The sequence below is a fragment of the Schistocerca serialis genome, chromosome 6, assembly GCF_023864345.2.
Source record: "Schistocerca serialis cubense isolate TAMUIC-IGC-003099 chromosome 6, iqSchSeri2.2, whole genome shotgun sequence".
In the NCBI taxonomy this organism is placed as follows: Eukaryota; Metazoa; Arthropoda; class Insecta; order Orthoptera; family Acrididae; genus Schistocerca; species Schistocerca serialis.
In genome coordinates this window covers 441478194-441500012 of record NC_064643.1, presented here as the reverse complement: position 1 = coordinate 441500012, position 21819 = coordinate 441478194, and the positions used below count along the sequence as shown (strand labels likewise).

The 21819-nt window shown below is 45.0% G+C and overlaps 1 non-coding gene across 1 annotated transcript; it reads right to left on the bottom strand.

Annotated features, from left to right (window-relative positions):
- Positions 1 to 2213: 2213 nt before the first annotated feature.
- Trnas-cga (transfer RNA serine (anticodon CGA)) lies at positions 2214 to 2288 on the bottom strand. Its single transcript has one exon. It is a non-coding gene; the product is annotated as a tRNA-Ser (tRNA).
- Between the last annotated feature and the right edge of the window lie 19531 nt (positions 2289 to 21819).

Here is a 21819-nt window from a genome sequence, read left to right as displayed (position 1 = left end):
TCGTTTATCAGATGTCTCTGCAATCGAGCACGTATTCAACATTATCGGACGACAGCTCCAGCGTCATCGACAACCAGCATTAACCGTCCCTGTGCTGATGGATCAAATGGAACAGGCATGGAACTCCATTCTACAAACTGATATTCGGCACCTGTGCAACACAATGCATGCATGTTTGTATGCTTGCGTCCAACATTCTGGCTATTATACCCGTTATTAATGTAACAACATTTCATATTTGCCATGGCTATCTCACGCTCACATTAACCCGTGATCTTGCAATTAAGTTACCTAGATAAATGTGTAAGGTGGCTATAATTTCGCACCTTACAAGCACCCATCCACATACTTTACCGTGATCTACAAACACAATTAGGTATCATGTGATAGGTTGTACATCGTATATATGAATATATAAAGGAAACTGACATTGTCACGTACGTCTTGTAAATAACTGTTAACGCTTATTGCATGAAAGGTGACGGAGTGTCTTTATTATAAAAACTGCGTAATGAATGATTGGTTATACTAGTAGAGGTAGGAACGCCAGTGGAAATGAAATGGCAGGCGGAACTCAAGCCCTGGGTGGAAGGCCCACACAGGTGTGTTGGTCCTGCTTAAACACAGGAAGTAGCAAGACGGACGTCGTGGCACCTGAGCTCTGGAGCACAATATGGTGACGGCCGGCCGCTATTGTAGTAGGACCGGAAGGATAACTGGATAATACTTCCGAACTTTGCAAATCTTGGACGCAGATGAGAGGAACGAAGAAGCGACACCTCGGAAACCACGCAGGCTGGGTTATTTCCAAGAATTTTTACTCAGAGGCGTACCATTGTACGAGTATAGGTTTTTCCTCGCAAACTTTCCGCGCTGGACGACAAAAGACTATAATATGTTTGGTCGGCGTCCGGAAGAATCTGTAGAGAGGGAGAATATTCCGTGGTTTCGGGAATATGATTCGTTTTCGGAATTACGCGGGTGGGGAGCCGAGTCTTGCTGGGAGGCCAGCGGTGGAGAGACGAGGTCTTCCACTGTGAGCGCCCATGTGTGACGGTCGCTCGATATCAGCTATGTTGGTAGGTACGGACTTCCTGTCTTTGCTCTCAGGAGAGTTTATAGTTAGAGCAGTTAGGCACTGTGCTGTTACGAACCTGTACGATTCTGGACTTCCCCTCCGGCTTGGAAGTCGTCTTTGAGTATGCAGCGTGAAGTAATTGAGAGCACTTCCTCTGCCTATACTTCCGTTGAGACGTTATCGGAACTCCGTCCTTGAGGCTGGGAGTTCGCGTTTCTCATCTGTAGAACACAGATAGGAGAAGACAGTATTAGAGTATGTTAGTCAGAGGACCGCCTTCTGCCGTCGTAGTGTTTGAAAGAGTTTATTTGTGGCTGGAGTTCTTCCATCGTCGCAGATGAGTACGAGTGCCACCACTTCGACCCACCGGACGCAGTACATCGGTGATATCGCAAATTGCTTCGGTTTATTAGGGCTATAAAAGATAAACAGCTATGATCACGTTAGTTTATTTCCACTGAGGTTCCACACCACTGTAGACCATCTTTGAAAGTAGTGTCTTCTAGTGTTTGGTACGTAGATGATGTCAGACATTTCGCGTTATTGATATTAGATCGCGCAGTCATAACAAGGGACAGAGTTGGGCAATTGAGGGGCTTGAAAGGAAAGCAGTGGTTGGGAAGGGAGTGAGACAGGGTTTTAGCCTCTCCCCGATGTTATTCAATCTGTATATCGAGCAAGCAGTAAAGGAAACAAAACAAAAATTTGGAGTAGGAACTAAAATCCATGGAGAAGAAATAAAAACTTTGAGGATCGTCGATGACATTATAATTCTGTCAGAGACAGCGAAGGACCTGGAAGAGCAGCTGAACGGTATGGACAAGGTCTTGAAAGGAGGATATAAGATGAACATCAACAAAAGGAAAACGAGAATAATGGAATGTAGTCGAATTAAGTCGGGTGATGCTGCGGGAATTAGATTAGAAAATGAGACGCTTAAAGTAGTAAATGTGTTTTGCTATTTGGGGAGCAAAATAACTGATGATGGTCGTAGTTGGGAGGATATTAAATGTAGACTGACAATGGCAAGGAAAGCGTTTCTGAAGAAGAGAAATTTGCGAAAATCGAGTATGGTTGGCTCTGAGCACTATGCGAATTAACTTCTCAGGTGAAACTTCCTGGCAGATTAAAACTGTTGCCGGACCGAGACTCGAACTCGGGACCTTTGCCTTTCGCGGGCAAGTGCTCTACCAACTGAGCTACCCAAGCACGACTCACGCCCCATCCTCACAGCTTTACTTCTGCCAGTACCTAGTCTCCTTCCTTCCAAACTTAACAGAAGCTATCCTGCTAACCTTGCAGAACTAGCACTCCTGAAAGAAAGGATATTGCGGAGACAAGGCTTAGCCACAGCCTAGGGGATGTTTCCAGAATGGAAACTTCTAAGGTCATCAGTCGCCTAGAATTTAGAACTAATTAAACCTAACTAACCTAACGACATCACACACATCCATACCCGAGGCAGGATTCGAACCTGCGACCGTAGCGGTCGCTCGGTTCCAGACTGTAGCGCCTAGAACCGCACGGCGCTCAAGAGCGCAGTGAGACAAAATGGCGACAGGAGCCGAGAAAGCGTATGTCGTGCTTGAAATGCACTCACATCAGTCAGTCATAACAGTGCAACGACACTTCAGGACGAAGTTCAACAAAGATCCACCAACTGCTAACTCCATTCGGCGATGGTATGCGCAGTTTAAAGCTTTTGGATGCCTCTGTAAGGGGAAATCAACGGGTCGGCCTGCAGTGAGCGAAGAAACGGTTGGACGCGTGCGGGCAAGTTTCACGCAAGCAGGGAGCTAAACGTACCACAGCCGACGGTTTGGAAAATCTTACGGAAAAGGCTAAAGCAGAAGCCTTACCGTTTGAAATTGCTACAAGCCCTGACACCCGATGACAAAGTCAAACGCTTTGAATTTTCGGCGCGGTAGCAACAGCTCATGGAAGAGGATGCATTCAGTGCGAAACTTGTTTTCAGTGATGAAGCAACATTTTTTCTTAATGGTGAAGTGAACAGACACAATATGCCAGAACTGCGAGCTCACATCAACGATGCTTTCAAACTCATTGATGGGGACATGCTGCGCCGAGTGTGGGAGGAACTTGATTATCGGCTTGATGTCTGCCGAATCACTAAAGGGGCACATATCGAACATTTGTGAATGCCTAAAAAAACTTTTTGAGTTTTTGTATGTGTGTGCAAAGCATTGTGAAAATATCTCAAATAATAAAGTTATTGTAGAGCTGTGAAATCGCTTCAGTCATTTGTAATAACAATGTAGTTTGGACAAGAAGAGAATAGAAGCTTTCGAAATGTGGTGCTACAGAAGAATGCTGAAGATTAGATGGGTAGATCACATAACTAATGAGGAGGTATTGAATAGAATTGGAGAGAAGAGAAATTTGTGGCACAACTTGACTGGAAGAAGGGATCGGCTGGTAGGGCATATTCTGATGCATCAAGGGATCACAAATTTAGCATTGGAGGGCAGCGTGGAGAGTAAAAATCGTAGAGGGAGACGAGATGAATACACTAAGCAGATTCAGAAGGATGTAGGTTGCAGTAGGTACTGGGAGATGAAGAACCTTGCACAGGATAGAGTAGCATGGAGAGCTGCATCAAACCAGTCCCTGGACTGAAGACCACAACAGCCACAACAACAATATAATGCTTTTTTTAAATCTGCAATAAATATATAAGCAGGAGCAACGTTTATCATTTAGTAGGATTAGTTGCCTTCATCATTCATGTATGTTTAGATTGTGATTTATAGAATTAAGAGATCCTAAGATCTGCTTCAGGGGGTAGTCAGACAGGGGCCAAATCTTCATTTCAGCGTTTATTGTTTTCCGTTGCGCACTTTCATTTTACACTCGCCTGGAGTAGCATTTTGGAAATGTATTTTCGAAATTTCATCACTCTACGTTACTTGTATTGGTGTGCGTTTATTTTTTTTTTTCTATAAGCGTGTGGGTAGACTTGAAATATCCGTTTCTTCTACATGGTAAACGAAGTGCTGACGAAGAATGTTTTATCTCGTAGTTAGCAGTGAGGACTTGTGCGACGCGACGTTGTGTCTGCGAGACTGCTGCCAGTGGTATGATAAACATCAAACCGCTGTCGGCGAGAAGACATGTTTTCTGAGCTGCGATGAGGAGCTAGTGGTGCGGTACACGCGTCACAGCGCCTGTAATTAACGCGGTTCGCGTGGGTGGGGCGCCACTGTGTGGTAATTAACAGGACGGGCGCAGCAGCCGGCAGCCGCGGGCATCAGTATGCAGATTGGACCGGCAGGGGCTAATCCCGGAGCGGGGCGCCCTCTGCTGCGGGGAAGCCCCCGCCACGCCTCCCGGCATGCAAATCGCACGGCCGCACCGCCCCTCATCGCCGCCGTATTCTTTACTCCTAAATTGATTACCGCTTCGCAATTGGCCGAACAGCTTCGTCTATAGTGGGCGGCTAAAAGTGGCACGCAGCGAGATTTAATGCGGCCAAAGTGGTCTTGTACACAGATAAATCGCCAATCGCTCTCTGGGAAATAGGCTGGACGCGTGATACGGCACTTGAGAATACGCTACGCCACACTGCAAGGGCGCGCCACAACAGTGCAGTACTTTCACAGTGGGACCGCGGATGAAATGGCAAAAGATGGCTTTCTTGCAGTCACTGTGCAGGGGGTTTGCCTTATCTTTGTTGTATAAATAAACTGCCTGACGAACAAGTGAGGCATACGGAAAACATGGTCGGATGTCAGTATAACGCTCCATCGGCAGGTACGTAAAAGATTAGCGTTGCAATTGTCTGTGACAGGTAGAACCATCCCAGACTGCATTAGTCCTGTTAGTGTATAGTGTTGTTACCAGGCCTGCTACAGTGCGGGCCTATAAACGGGCGTGAGCAGCGTCAGATGCTGAGTGATCACTGTGAAGGATATGGAGATGGTGCGTACACATGTGACACGACGTTATCAGCACCTGACGGAACTTGATAGGGGCCTCATTTTGGGTGTCTACATGGCCGGAAAAAAATAAATACACTCTTTTAGAGGTTTCTAATTCACTCAAGAATTATTGTTGCACAGATTACGTTTAGAGATCAATAGCACAAGTGGTTCAGAGGTACCAGGTATCGAACGATGTTGCAACATTCGTATTAGTGCGTGGAGTTGCCTCCACGAACGGCAATGCAGGCGCTGACTCTGGCATCCAGTCGATCGAACAGATGGCAATATTGTCCTGGGATACGTTATGTCACGCCTGCGCGACTTGTTCACGTAGTTCTGTAAGAGTTGTTGGTTGACGAGTCGCATGAATCAGTAGTCGTCCCATCATATCCCACACTTGCTCGATTGCAGAAATGTCTGGAGATCATGTTGGTCAGAGAAGTTGCTGCACATCTTGTAGAGCACGTTGAATTTCAAGAGCAATGTATGGACGTGTATTATCCTGTTGGAACGACACATCAGCTTTCTATTGCAAGAACGTTGAAAGAACAGGTCTAACAACGTGCTGCACTTATCAAGCCCTGGTTAGCGTCCCGTCCAGAAACAGCAAAGGTGAACAAGAGTTGTAGCTTATCGTACCCCAGGCCTTATGGCGCAAGTGTGACTTGGACGAATGCACTCACCAGGTCCACGTCGTACGTGCAAACAACCATCACTGGCGTGCAATCAGAATACACTTCATCGCTGAAGACCACTGCTGGCTATTCCATATTCCAAGGGATCCTCTAGCTGCACCAGGCGAGCGGTGCACGTCGATGCTGTGGCGTGAGGGCAAGACGGTCTACAGGTGTGTGTGCCCTTAGTCCCACGGCTAATAAGCAGTTCGCAAGTGTTCATGTTGACACCTCTGGACTCACAAGCCCTCTTATCTGTGCTGTGGTAGCTTACAATCTGCCACTGCTACAATGGTACCCTTACAATACGACGATTGTGGCGGGCGTCTGTGCTGCGTGTACGTCCATACTGCATCCCACTGAGCTTCCTGCTTGTGACCATTCCACTTCAATTGGTACATAGTAGATGGCGCTCTAGTAGCTATGTCACTACGCTATTTGTTGGCGCACGACATTGAAGCCGTTATCAGTACATCTACTATTCCCCAGGTGACATATGCTATCATCGGATCAAACTGGACGTCGTCTTTCCAGGTGCACTATTTATTTCCACCAGTGTATTTAGCTTGCTGATTGAATTGTGCAGTACTAGATTTGTGGGGTATTCGGGTGTGACACTGGCGCAACGTTGAAATGCACGGGAACGTGGGGGTAGGTACACACACGCAGTCAAGGTCCCAGTCGACCACTTCCGACCGCGCAACAGAGAACCGTCGTATTGTGCACCAAGCGTATCACAACTCGTATTGTGCAGCAAGCGTATTATAACCCCTTCACATCTGCACCTGCCATCCGAGAACAAGCAATGCACACCCCTCAAATATCTGTGCTTAGAGACTAGGCGCAGCCAACCTGAGGAATTACCGCTCCATGCCTAGGCTGTCATTAACACCAAAACAGGCTGTTTTTGGAACGGTCTTGCGACCGGGATGCATGGACTGTTGATGAATGGCGTCGCATTGTGTTCACCGTGGAATCGCCGTTCTGTACTTACTATGTTTTGGAGAGACAGCTGGCCGCTGTGGCCGAGCGGTTCTAGGCGCTTCAGTCCGGAACCGCGCTGCTTATACGGTCGCAGGTTCGAATCCCGCCTCGGGTATGGATGTGTGTGATGTCCTTAGGTTAGTTAGGTTTAAGTAGTTCTAAGTCTAGGGGACTGATGACCTCAGATGTTAACTCCCGTAGTGCTTTTTGGAGAGACACAGCATTATTAGTTCTGGCTTCATAGTTTAGGGAGCCATCGGGTATAGTTTCAGGTCAAGGTTGGTAGTGAACTCTGACGACATAGTGATATCTCCCGGACATCTGCGTCTGGATGTGTTAACTTTCATGCGACAGTAAACCTCTCATGCGACAGTAATGTGGTGCCAATTTATAAACAGGACAGTGCTCGCCCATACATGGCACGTGCCTCTGTGAACTGTGAGCCTTGATATTGAAGTACTCCTGTGGCCAGAGAGATCCACAGGTTTGTCCCTGAGTGAACACGTGTGGGACCAGGTAGGACGTCAACACCGCTCGGTGCTAATATCCAGGATAACAAGGATCAGATAACAACAGTTGTGGACTGGCTGGATTGAAGGCCAGCTTGTCTCAGGGGAGGACACAATGGCTTTGTGGCACCCTTCCCAATCGAAACAGTGCATGCATGCTGGCCAGAGGGGATACAACGTCAATCTGATAAGTGGGCTCTCACTTCCAAGTCTTTTGTAAATTTGCCTTTATTTTGTAATCTCAACTCGTGAAGTTTCTTCCTGTTTCCTCTTCCCTTTCTGGACGCTCTACTTTTTACAAATTATGCAGTGTATTTCATGTCTGAGGGTATATACATACCAGTATACTGGTCAGCTGGAGTATAATGTCCTTTACTGTGGGGAATATTACATGTACAATGTGTCCAAGAAGTCCCCATACCTCTAGGTCAAAACAGTGAATTGCATATGGCGTAATTACTCGTGGTGGCCATTTCAGTTGTGTTGGAGGTGTTGCTGAACAACGTCCAACAAAGCGCTCTCAAAACTGATCGTGAAATGGCTCACGTATTAGAATAGAAACACGAGCTGGAACTTCTTCCTGCTGCAACCACGCATAAGAGATGATTTGCTTGTCTTCGAGCTGACGTATTAACTACGTTTGTAACGTGTCCAAGCAAAATTTTTCAGTCACAGACTATGGTCAAAACAATTATCGTGGTTACCTCCTTATCATATCTTAACATGAGGTGTGTTTCTTTACAACTGTTGCAGATATTGGGGATTTTTCCTTGAAGCAAAAAACCACATTACTCGAGTTTGAACCAGTGTGATCATGTACTAGAGGGATGGGTATTAATTCTTATGAGGTTGTTTGATTCTGTTTTATTAATTTAAGGCTTGGACAGTAATGGTTGAAGTTCTCAAGGATGACTGGTCCGTGAGTGACTCCGCGTTGATCCGAATGCGAAAGCGTCTTCACCAAGCTGTAGCGGATCGGCCACAGCATATACTCCAAGGTACTGCACCCGGAAACCTGCAACTGCCACTGCAAATTACTACCAGAGTCTGCCGGCCGGTGTGGCTGAGCGGTTCCAGGCGCTTCAGTCTGGAACCGCGCTACCGCTACGGTCGCAGGTTCGAATCCTGCCTTGGGCATGGGTGTGTGTGATGTTCTTAGGTTAGTTAGGTTTAAGTAGTTCTAAGTTTAGGGGACTGATGACCTCAGATGTTAAGTCTCATAGTGCTCAGAGCCATTTGAACTACCAGAGTCTTAGCCCAGACCCTGACAACCTCTGTAACAACAGGAACACCACAGATAATTTCAGTACTCTTAGCAAAAGACTTGACTGACGTAAAACAATTAGCACCTATATCAAATGAGACTCTGCAACCCTCTTTACAAAAAACATTAATTGTTCAAGAAAATTAAAATAGTTGCTTCCAAAATTTCATAATTAAATTTAATAAAACTCGTCAACTATTTTAAAGTTGCAATAATAACTTTATGAACAAATTATTAAAAAATAACTTTAATAATACTAAAAGAATTTCTAAAATACCCAAGGTAGCTTGATTAGGGAGTCTTCAGTAAAACCGCCGAGAAGACGATAAAATAGGATACATTCTCCAAATACTACCACTGTTGTTGTTGTTGTTGTTGTTGTTGTGATCTTCAGTCCTGAGACTGGTTTGATGCAGCTCTCCATGCTACCCTATCCTGTGCAAGCTTCTTCATCTCCCAGTACCTACTGCAACCTACATCCTTCTGGATCTGCTTAGTGTATTCATCTCTTGGTCTCCCTCTACGATTTTTACCCTCCACGCTGCCCTCCAATGCTAAATTTGTGATCCCTTGATGTCTCAGAACATGTCCTACTAACCGGTCCCTTCTTTTTGTCAAGTTGTGCCACAAACTTCTCTTCTCCCCAATTCTATTCAATACCTCCTCATTAGTTATGTGATCTACCCATCTTATCTTCAGCATTCTTCTAGATACATGAAAGCAACACAGCAGATATAAACAATAGTAATGTAAAACTTTTATAACGCCCTTAAGCCAGCGGCGCACAGGACGGCAAAATTCACACACCACGGCGTCAGCGCAATACAGTCACACCCAAAACCGCAAGTTCGCTCAAAATAAAAGCTCGGCTCCACTGTCTTCAATAACTATACTTCTCATCAAGTACCGGCCAACGGCCTTGCCGGTTCACGTCAGATTACCGAAGTTAACGGGCTTGACCCACACTTGGATAGGTGACCGACTGAGTCTGCTGAGTACTCTTAGACAAGAGGGGGACACGCAGCCCTTGTGAGTCCGGTTGAGTACCAACGTGATTTCGGTCACGAAAGCTGACAACGACCAGGAGAGCGGTGTGCTCACCACATGCCCCTCTAATCCGCATCCAGTGGCGCCTTCGGCTGCGGATTACACGGCAGTCGGTCGCTACCGTTGGGCCTCCCGAGTCCTGTTCGGACGGAGGTTTCATCAAGTAACGCCGGTAAACCCTTAGGCTGCGTTCACACTGCCGGCCGGGCCGAGCCGAGCCTGGCCGGGCCGCTGCCCGCTTCGATATCAAACACATGGTTCTGAATTGCGGTGTTCAGACTGGCGGCCGGGCCGCGCCGACACGGCGTGAGCCTCCCGGAGCCGAGCCGACGACATCCGTAGTGTTTAATATTGCCGGCGCGAGCCGACCGCAGGCGCGAGCCTGTGGAGCAGCGCTACAGCTTCTGCAGTACACGCATCACTCGTCTCCCTTCTGTGAGATTGCACACGTCTTTTATTTTAAGATGTTACCTCACATTTCATAACCAGTGAGGAAAAATTACGTTTATTATAATGATAAATGCGAAATTACTTTTATTTCATTTATTTAATCTACCGTATTTACATGCATTTACAACAATAGCTTGCCAGCGATCGCGGCATTGCCGCCACTGAATAGTTCGCATTTACTTGTAAACGGAGACAGATATGAGTGTCACTGAGGGACGGAAATGTGTCCCTACCAGATGATAATGCATTGTAAAGTCATGCTGTGGCAGTTCCTTATCAGTGGAAATAGAACCACTGAGTCAAAGGGCATTATCTCAAAACTCTTCGCCTATCAATCTGTCTATCTTACAAGGTAATGAAAAGAATTCTGTGAGGTCATCAGTGGCTCCACATGATGAACCATCACCACTGCCAAGCGCTGCATCATGAAGAAAAAAGTTGGAAAATTCTGAAGGAGTATTTCTGCGATTCTTCGTTGAAGGCACAGGAAGACAGTACCCAAAATGACGAAGCTAATTACTTCCTAATGATTCTCAGGAGTCCTATAAACTCTCTTCCCCTCAGAGGTAAGCGTTTGTGAAATTTAAAATACAGAAGCACGACTACAACTAATTGGAGGTAGTGAATGCTGTACAAAGTTCTACTGCAAACCAAAAAGTGTACTAACGAATCTTACCTTATCGTTATACACAATTTTTCTTCTGCTGTTATACTTCTGCGAAAATTTGTGTTCTGTTTAGAAATTTTGTCTTGAATGTTCTGCAGCACATACTGAAATGTATTATGATTCATTCTGTAATTTGAATAAAATTTTTCAGGATAGTTTTTAAGTTCTTCATATAAAGAAAAAAACTCTCCTAAATGTCTGTCGCTATTTATGGGATGAATCCATAACCTCCTAGTTCTTCTGTACTTCAAAACTCGACGAGTTACTGCAGAGTCAAAACAATACCAATAAAAGAGTGAAGACATTGTTTTACACGACAGCACACTAGCTAAAGGCGAGTAACTGTTGACTGCAGCTGCGTTTTCTACTGACTTGCTTGTCAGCTGTCGAAGGGTGGGGATCTTTTTAAATTTATTTATTTGGCCTCCGGCAGCTAACAGCCATTTAGCCAAAGAGTGGGGATTACCTTGCCAGTGCAGCGCAGCCCGCCAAGGAAGGAAAAAAACAATGAAGAACAATAAAAAGCACATCTGTGCCGATCTACAGTAGTTTCATTAACTCTCACAATTATTTTTTCTGTCAAAGTAGACAACGAGACTACAGAATTGCGCTTCAGTTATCTTTTAGTTCGAAATACGAAATGTACATCATACTAATTGTAGGATGTCGATGACAAATAATTGTTTGTCTTTTGTGATGCAACGTGTGGCCAATTATAAAAGCATAGCAGATGAATTGTCCAGTAGCCGAGGGAAAAAACCTTATACATTTGGATTTATCTAGAGAATGAGACCATTAAAATAATAAGAGAGACCGGCACTAGGTCTGCGCTGATCACTAGTAATTAGTTTTTTTCTGTCCTGCATTATATGACTACATTAAACCAAGCTGTAACCGCTCGAACTCCGTGGCTTGCGGACGCGGCACTGACGCCACTGAATATCTCGCATTACTTGTGACCAGAGACAGATATCAGTGTCTTTATCATTTCAAAAACTTCTTGGTACTTTTAGCTACATTTCATTCGCAACAATGTATGGTCTAAAACGGATCTAACAGTAAGCTACCCGCTACATAACTTTTTCACTACAAGATTTGTAAATCAAGTGCACAACGTTGACAAATAGCATCATTTCACAATGACTGTTAAGAAATATGAAAAGATAAATGATTCAATACGAAGCTAAGATGTTACACTAGCACGTGTACAAAAATCAGATTTTTTAGCCGCATACTTTCTTCAAAATCGGTTGGGAAGCGTTACGAAACTAAGAAATCACGCGAAACGAAAAGTAGACTTTTTCTTTTTTCACGACGTAAGTAACGCTTTTAAGGAAAAAATGAGTTCATAAAACGATGTGGCGCAGTCTTATATACCGCTAAGAATTTTTAGAACATGAAAATCGGAGAAGTGGATTTTCCCCCATTTCGCCGTCCCGGCTCGGCGCGGCGCGCAGTGTGAATGCACTACACGTCGGCCTGAGCTGGCTAGGCACGAGCCGAGCCAGTACGCGTCAGCCCGGCCCGGCCCGGCCGGCAGTGTGAACGCAGCCTTAGAATAACGGGACGCCTTGGTGCCGTAACGGACTATCTTGCGTTGCAAACAGATTGCCTATGTGTACGGCTTCCGTCTGTTGCATGCCGTGGAATAATGGGGACAACTGTGTACTGCGAGTTATAACTACGGTCAAATTTTAAATTAAACATTTAACTATGCTTGTGCACCACTACTAAGGTAGGCAAGTGTAGCTACTAACATGCACACACCATTCTCCACATCTCAGCCAGCAGTGTGACGAGCTGCAAAGCACAACACCGGACGCTCGCAACAACCGTATCATTCAACAAATTGCACTGGCCCACAGCATCACTGTGGCCTGGTAACAAACCTATCAAGCGACGGCAGTTAAAAAGCACACACAATTATTCTACCAAACTCCAAACTGCCGAGATGCAAACCCGTCTTGCGGAAGCGGACTGACTACAAGTCTGCGACGCAGCCATACTCAACACTGTCAACTGCAAAGTCCCCAGACCAATGGTTCCCAACCTGGGTTAATTACTCCCTGAGGAGTAAAATGAATTTTATGAGGGGTAAAAACTAATCAATTCGATTGCGTTTTAGTCACGAAACTAAATTATTTTCAAAAGAGCATTACTTTAATCACAATTTTGTGAGACGCTTATATTGATTATATAAGTTATCAATAATCACTTTTTCTCAATTAGTAGCATAATGCAATGGAGGTTACAGGTTCCTGACATAGTCCACCCACTACAAACGTATGTTGTGCTTTGACCCTACATCACCGATGATGAAAGTGAGACTGTCTTCTCCAAGTTGTATATAGTACCTGCGGTAATCCAGAGATTGCTTCATTACTTGATTCGAAACAGATAAATGAATTAATTGTCAACACGACACAGCAGTAACTACATAAGGGCTACTATAGTTCTGTACACAGAACTATTATTATTATCATTTTTTAGAGTGGCCGCGCGGGGTTAGCCGAGCGGTCTAAGGTGCTGCAGTCATGGACTGTGCGGCTGGTCCCTCAGGCATGGGTGTGTGTGTTTGTCCTTAGGATAATTAAGGTTAAGTAGTGTGTAAGCTTAGGGACTGATGACCTTAGCAGTTAAGTACCATAAGATTTCACACACTTTTTTTTTCTTTTTTTAGAGTCGTTAGACACAAAGCATTAACAGACTGAAGTTGTGCAAATTCTGCCAGTTCAGAAGTAAAGTGTGCAGCAACGAAGTGATTTACGAACAGTAAGTATAGTGCGCACATTTGAACTTGTTTGATTTTAAATGGGGTTGCAGTGTGCAGTCAAATGCCGCAATGGAGAGGAGTAATGTAGGGGAAGCGTGTTTTGTAATAAGCCTGTACCCTCACTGTGCTCGCAAACTAAATATAATTTGTCTTTCATCATTTTAAAAATAAAAGTGTTCCAAGAAGTGTCTCTTTCTACAGTTTTGTTAGATGCTAATGTTGGTGATAATGTGGGGAGGGATTGGGGCAACAAATGGCAGGGCGTGGGTACTAGCTAATATCTGATTGCACTCATGGGTAATGTTCTAAGAAAGATTGGAAACAACTGCCCTGGACAATGCTGTCATCGCAACAAATTGTGTGTGAATTCCTAAAGGACCAAACTGCTGAGGTCATCGGTCTCTAGACTTATACACTACTTAAACTAACTGATGCTAAGAACAACACACACATCCATGCCCGAGAGAGGACTCGAACCTCCGTCGGGAGGGCCCACGCAATCCTTGACATGGCGCCTCAAACCACGCGGCCACTGAGCGCGGCTGTCATCGCAGTCACCGGCGACAAGCCACTGACGCCCTCCTGCGAGGCGCCTTACGAATATGTCTCATAACGGAGAGTGTCCACAGTACTACCTGATTACAGCGCGAAACACAGCTGACGGACGGGCTACGAAACAGGGAGAGGAACGATTTCAGTGGATGGTTACGGCTCGAATTCAGAACTGCCGAAGAGAAACCAATCGGCAAAAGTGTGAAATACGATATCTAGCCCATTCATCAGAAACTAACGCACATGAGCGAGACACGGCATGTACAGATTGTGCCAACAAAGCACGACAGTGTGGAAGTTGGGGCTTCATGTTGTTAGATAATTCGTTCACAAAAGTCTGTCTAAATCCTTTCAATTTCACATCTATTTTAATGTGTTGAAGTGCTTTTGCTCATGGTACGTGTTCAGCTGCTAGTTTGCGAACAGATTTCATCGGAGACTGCTCAACTGACTGAGCGTCGGCTGCACTTGCCAAAGCGATCTCTAAACTCACGGATTAACTGTGTTATCCTCTGTTCCATCTGTGGCCGATCGCGAATCCTCACGCACTCCACTGAGCACTCCTCAACAGTGTAACAATGTCCTCTCACATCAGCCATTTCTTCACAATGTATTGAAACAAAGCAATGCTGACAACAATGCGTCTCACGCACCGTGTATATCACGTGGACGGCAGATAGTGTTGTCAGGTGTCCCGATATTCGCGGCATATACCAATTTTGAGGGATGTCATGATCCGTCCTGCATAGGTCTTACGTACTGGACACTGAAAACAACTCTGATGTAATGCATATTCACTTCAAAAATGGTCGATTAGGTGAAATATCGAAGTCAGTTCCTGAGTGCGTTCAATGGCGGTAACTAAGAGGGCGCTCCAGCGCATGCTCGAACTGCATATTTAGAAAACACTCAGCCCCGTGGCTTTCTTTGCTGTATTATTATTGTCAGCGAAATCCGCGGCTTGTATTTACACGCGACATAGGTAGCAACAACCAAGAACGATGTCTCTGGGTCCATTTCGTATAACGTTGCACCAGTTGTAATCGCCTTGTCCTCTAATTCGACCGGAATCTCACTTTGTCCGCTCATATGAAGCACATTATACAAAAAAGTGAAAAGGCAGTTAATATTATATATTTAATTACGGGAAGTTGCTAGGATGCTGACCCAAAAGTTTATCTTACTCTATGTCCAATGCTAATCCGGTCGTATATGGACTACAGTCGCCTTGGCCACTGATCCTCTCTTACAAATGCTTGGCGGGTGCCAGTATTAAGCGATCAGTACCTGGTTGGGCGCTTTTCGTTCGATCCCTACGAATGCTCTTCTCGTCGAAGCTAAAAATGGTTCAAATGGCTCAAGCACTATGGAACTTCACATCTGATCTCATCATTTCCCTAGACTTAGAACTACTTAAACCTAACTAGCCTAAGGACATCACACACATCCGTGCCCGAGGCAGGATTCGAACTTGCGACCGTAGCAGCAACGCGGTCCCGAACTGAAGCGCATGGAACCACTCGGCCACAGCGGCTGGCTGTCGAAGATAAAGAGGCCTAATTCGAACTCAGAAGATAGTACATTGGTTCCAAATTGCTAATCAAACGCGCAATTCGTGCAAAACTGTTTTCGAGGATTTGGGTGTTGCCGAGAAATGCTTCATTAATAAATACTAGTTTATAAAGAAACTTCCACCGCTAGCATATACCTTTCAAAATATTTCACTACTGCGTCACCGAACTCCAACAGTTTAGCACTATATCTCTTATGCTCTGAAAGGCCAAAGAAACTGGTACACCTGCCTAATATCGTGTACGGCCCCGCGAACACGCAGAAGTGCCACAACACGACGTGGTATGGACTCGACTAATGTCTGAAGTCGTACTGGAGGGAACTGACCCTGTGAATCCTGCAGGGCTGTCCATAACTTCGTAAGAGTACGAGGGGGTGGAGATCTCTTCTGAACAACACGTTGCATGGCATCCCAGATATGCTCAATAAGGTTCATGTCTGGGGAGTTTGGTGGCCAGCGCAAGTGTTTAATCTCAGAAGAGTGTTCCTGGAGCCACCCTCTATCAATTCTGGACGTGTGGGGTTTCGCATTGTCTTGCTGGAGTTGCCAAAGTCCGTTGGAATGCACAATGGACATGAATGGATGCAGGTGATCAGACAGGATACTTACGTACGTGTCACCTGTCAGTCATATCTATACCTATCAGGGGTCCCACATCTCTCCAACTGCACACGCCCCACACCATTACAGAGACTCCACCAGCTTGAACAGCTCCTGCTGACATGCAAGGTCCATGGATTCATGAGGTTGTCCCCATTCCGACCGTCCGTCTCATAAAATTTGAAACGAGACTCGTGCGACCAAGCAATATGTTTCAAGTCATCAACAGTCCAATGTCAGTGTTGACGGGCCCAGGCGAGGCATAAAGCTTTACGTCGTGCAGTCATCAAGGGTACGCGAGTGGGCCTTCGACTCCGAAAGCCCACATAGAAGGTGTTTCGCTGAATGGTTCGCACGCTGACTCTTGTTAATGGCCCAGCATTGAAGTCTGCAGCAATTTGCGGAAGGGTTGCACTTCTGTCACGCTGAACGATTCTGTTCAGTCGTCGTTGGTCTGTTCGTGCAGGATCTTTTTTCCGGCGGCAGCGATGTCGGAGATTTGATGTTTTACAGGATTCCTGATATCCAAGGTACACTCGTGAAACGGTCGTACGGGAAAATTTGCACTTCATCACTACCTCGGGGATGTTGTATCACATCGCTCGTGCGCCCAACTATAACACCACGTTCAAACTCACATAAATCTAAATAACCTGCCATTGTAGCAGCAATAACCGATCTAATAACTGCGCTAGACACTTGATTCTTATGTAGGCGTTTTCGACCGCAGTGCCGTATTCTGCATGTTTACGTAGCTCTGTATTTGAATACGCATGCCTATGCCAGTTTCTTTGGCCCTTCAGTGTATGATATATTACAGGAATCTAGGCAATAAATTTTATGCTAACAGACTTTTTGAGTCAATGGGAACATGTGCATCGTCTCTGGATATATGAATCACGTGCTTAAACTGGTGTTGAAGGTGTATATTATGACGAACAGACAGGCCATAGTGGTCAGTTCCATCACCGTCCAGAAGCCTCGGTACCTAAAACGGAGCTCACTGCAATATTAGACGGACTTACATATACTGACAGCTTACGTAAAGATAGAGTAATCATTTTGACATACTGAGGATCAGCATTGCTGCTTGTACGGAATCATGTCATCAATAATACCAACAATTTGTTGATATTCCAGATTACAGACTGTGCTGCAAAACTGCGGCGTAATAACAAGAAAATCACCATGTTGTGGGTAAAGAGGCACCATCGTATTAGGGACAATGAAACTGTCGTCACTCTCGCTAAGAACACCATGCAAACTGGGATGAAGACGTACGAACCTCTTCCTTACATAGACCTTCTGCACGTTGTGTGGCAACGGATCAGAGCCCTGTGGAACAGTAAGTGGTGCCTATAGTACCAACAAAAGGAAAAAAAAACTTTATGCAGCTATAATAGCAAGTATCCCAGCACGACAATGGTACGCCCTTCGCTGTACCACGGAAAGTTTATGGTCATTATGTTCCACTACTGCTTTCATGACGAAGAGTTCCGATTGTACCTCTGTGGGTACAACTGATTGACTCACCTCTATGTGATTGCGGTGCTGTGGAGAACATCCATCGCATCATTCCCAGCTACCCACTGCGTTGCCACACAACAGCAGTTGCTGCATTGCTTGGTGCTTCGTGGGCAATAACTTCTATTAGAGTGAAGAAACTGCCTGCCGCATATGATGTATATAGACACATACGCAATTTGTTGGCTGTTGAACACGTCATAATTTAATTCTTATGTATGCCAATGCAAATATTCTATGGGTATCTGTGGGGTGTGCGTGTGTGTGTGTATGTGTGTGTGTGTGTGTGTGTGTGTGTGTGTGAGAGAGAGAGAGAGAGAGAGAGAGAGAGAGAGAGAGAGAGAGAGGGGGGGGGGTGGGGGTGGGAATGTTGAACATGCCTTTTAATTTGTAACATATCATGAATTGGAGGATGGCTGGCTCATATCCGATTGCCACAAATGTACAAAAAACCAAAAACACTCGCCCCCGTCGCTCACACCCTTTAGTTGGTCACAACTTATCTTGCGCCTCAGTTAGTACTTACCTTCCATGACGGAGACCGCCCCTCGCATCCGGCCACCTGTTCGTTTCCTGGTGTCGTTGGTCGTGAGAAACAGATCACGGCATGCAACCGACTTTTAGGTGCCTGCACAACGCACACCGACGTACTCAATTCAGTCAGTCAATGGAAATAAGACTGGTAGCTATTTTATAGAATGAGTATCTGTTTCGAAACACAGTGCACGTAAATAATATCAATGAACTGTTGATAAAATCTTCTGAGTGGTTAAGACGCTTTACATTCCTCTTCAAACTTATTCACTGCGCGGCATTTCCATCCCTCTGTTAGGATACTCCAGAGGATTGCATTGGTGGCCGCGGGATTAGCCGAGCGGTCTGAGGGGCTGCAGTCATGGACTGTGCGGCTGGTCCCGGCGGAGGTTCGAGTCCTCCCTCGGGCATGGGTGTGTGTGTGTTTGTCCTTAGGATAATTAAGTTTAAGTAGTGTGTAAGCTTAGGGACTGATGACCTTGGCAGTTGAGTCCCATAAGATTTCACACACATTTGAATATTTTTGATTGCATTGGTGTCCCTGGATGGTTGAAGGCTGTGTCGTGTTCACTTATAAAAGGCTATTTTCTCGTGCTTTTTCGAAGAAGTGGAATTACTGTGTTCAATCATCCGGCAGCTGCTGGTAGACCGCCGTCATTGGGTAAATATTGAAGACAGATGTTGACCGAGAGGAGGAATTCAAAATATTATTGTTGTTGTGGAACCGGGTGTTTCGTGGTAGCTATTTCGCTCCTCGCTCGCTGTGACTGGATGTTTGCGGGTAGCCACGAAGACGGAAGCCTATAGTCATCACTTCTATCGAAATTTTACTCAGTCTTCGATATTTAGACTACTTCACGAACTTTGCTTTTATAAATGTTACATTTTCTGCCTATCACGTGTGTGTGCTTAAAATTCATAACCTGGCGACATTCTTAACGGTGCTCCGCTACCACTGATTCTACCTTTTCTCTAAAATATTTTTGGCGTTCGTGCTCTTTAACACGTTATTTTACTGTCCTTCCAATTTCACCCAAATAGACTAGAAACACACGTCACATCATACAATCCCGCTTTGCGGAAACGGTCCAGTAGTTCCATTGTAGGTCGGAAGATGTATTTTATCTTGTACTGAATGAAAAACGCAGTCCTTAAAACATTCTTCCGAAGGATTCTGCCTATGGAGTCGTTTACTCTAGACACAAACGCTAACCTTACAGAATGTGCAGGAGGTTCCACGCTCTTCTTGTTTCCTATATTAGTATCGCTTCGTTTGAAGGTCCTCTTTATGAAAAGGTTGTGGCCTTTGGCCTTAAATGTTTTCCTATGGAACTGTAGATCTAATCGCAAGCTCTTACTGTCACAGATGCGGGATACATTCAGAGACAAACTGTTCATAACAGCTTGCTTTAGGGCTGGGTGGTGGCGGTGCGAAGCAGCGTCTACATTTCTATTTGCGGTGGCAGGTTTCCTGTAAACTCTGTGTCCTAGAGTAGTGTCAGGTCTTCCGTTCATCAACACGTCTAAAAACGAGAGGCCGACCCCACTCTCCACTTTCATGGTGAAGCTGATTTTCGGATGAATGTTGTTAAGAAAATAGTGAAATGTCTGTAGCTGTTCCCTGTTAAATGGTCATAGAACAAACGTGTCGTCCTCATAGCTGAGCAAGCAATATAGTTTTATTCCCTAATTAATATCTTTTAATCAAATTCCTCCGTAAAAACATCGGCTGCTACGGGTGACATATGTTCCCATAGCAATCCCGTCGCACTGTTCTAAAATTGCCTCGTATATCTAAACTAACTCGACCGCAAGCATAATCTGACCAGATCACATAAATATGGAGAAATCTTATCCTCTTCATGTTATGTATTGCTGGTAAATTAGCGAATAAATATTTGGCGTTGTTGACCAGTATGTCAGTTGTGGATACTTTGACTAAGCTCCATATTTCCAAAAAATGTTTCGAATCCTTCGTTATTCCGACAAGAAGCTTCAGGGCCCCCAATAAATTGGCAGCTAAAAAGCACGTTGGAAAATTATTCCCGTTCACTGTTGACGTCAACCGGATATTCTTTTTTATGAACCTTCGGTAGACCGTATAGGCTGGTTGAGACAAGAGAACGTGTTGTCAGATTCTTGGTAACAAAGCTGTCCATTCTGGAAACTGACAACAGGTGTTTCAGTTATCTTACTATCTTGTTCGATCTTGGTAACAAAGCTGTCCATTCTGGAAACTGACAAGAGGTGTTTCAGTTATCTTACTATCTTGTTCGATCTGATTTGAAATTGCTGTACCCCGGCTCGGCCAAAAGTCTCTCCATTTTAAAAACATTTTTTCCATGCTGTGACACGATCAGAGTTGGATAGTAAACTTCTGTTTCCCTTTACAGGGAAGTCTCAATTTTTTGCAAATTCTTTTTTAGGATTACTCAGCTCACTCGATAAAAACGTACCCCTTACAGGATCACTTTATTGTCCGTCTGTTAAGACCCCTATTCTCAGGAATAGGTAGACGTATCAAGTTGAAATTTATCTCAAATGCTGAGGTCTACGGTCTCTTGGCAGTGTAAAAAATGTCTAGCTTTTAGGACAGTGCAGTCAAAAGATAGGGCCATTTATGTTAATATTTTGACACTCGCGAACACATTCCTCAAAACCTGTGGGGTACTTCTCCTTGACCTAAAGTCATGAAATTTGACAAGAATCCAGGTTTCACAGCACATGTAAAGCACAAATCCGAAAATTGTTGATTTGTAATTGTTGTCGTTGTCGTTTTCAGTCCAAAGACTGGTTTCATGCAGATCTCCACGCTACTTTTTACTGTACAAGCCCCTTCGCGTCCGAATAACTTCTGCAGTTTCCATACTTTTGAACTGCTTACTGTATTTATCCCTTGGTCCCACATTTCCCCCCAGTACTAAATTGGTAACCTCTTGAGGTCTCAGAATGTGCCCTGTCGACCGATCCCTTCTTTTAATAAAGTTAAGCCACAAATTTCTTTTCTCCCTAATTCTGTCCAGTAATCCTCATTGGTTACATGGTCTACCCACCTATCTTTCCGTATTCTTCTGTAGCACCATATATCAAAAGCTTCTATTCTCTTCTTGTCTGATCTGTTTCCCGACGACGACATGCTCCTGATAAGTCTCCGTTCAGAATGGGGGGACTATTTTACTCCCGGGATATTTTACCCAAGAGGATGCCATCACCGTTTAACCATACAGTAGAGTTGCGTACCGTCGGGAGAAATGACGTCGCTAGTTTCCCCTTGCTTTCATCAGTTTGCAGTACCAGCACAGCATGGACGTTACGAGGCCAGATCAGTCAGTCATCCAGACTGCTGTCCCTACAACTACTGAAGGCTGCTGCCTCTCTTCATGAACCACATGTTTGTCTGACCACTGAACAGATGCACCTTCTTTGCGGTCGCTGCTATGGAATGGCTCTCCGCGTCGCTAAGGCGCGCAAGCCATCGCGTTACGGCAAGGTTCATCGTTCAAAGAGGGGGGAGGGGGCCGAATTTGTAATTACATCACATAAAAAAGTATTTTTTGCCATTGACCATCTGTTAACACCCATTCTTCTCAGGAACAGGCAGAGGTATCAAGCTGAAATTTAACTCAAATATTAAGGTCTACGATCCCTT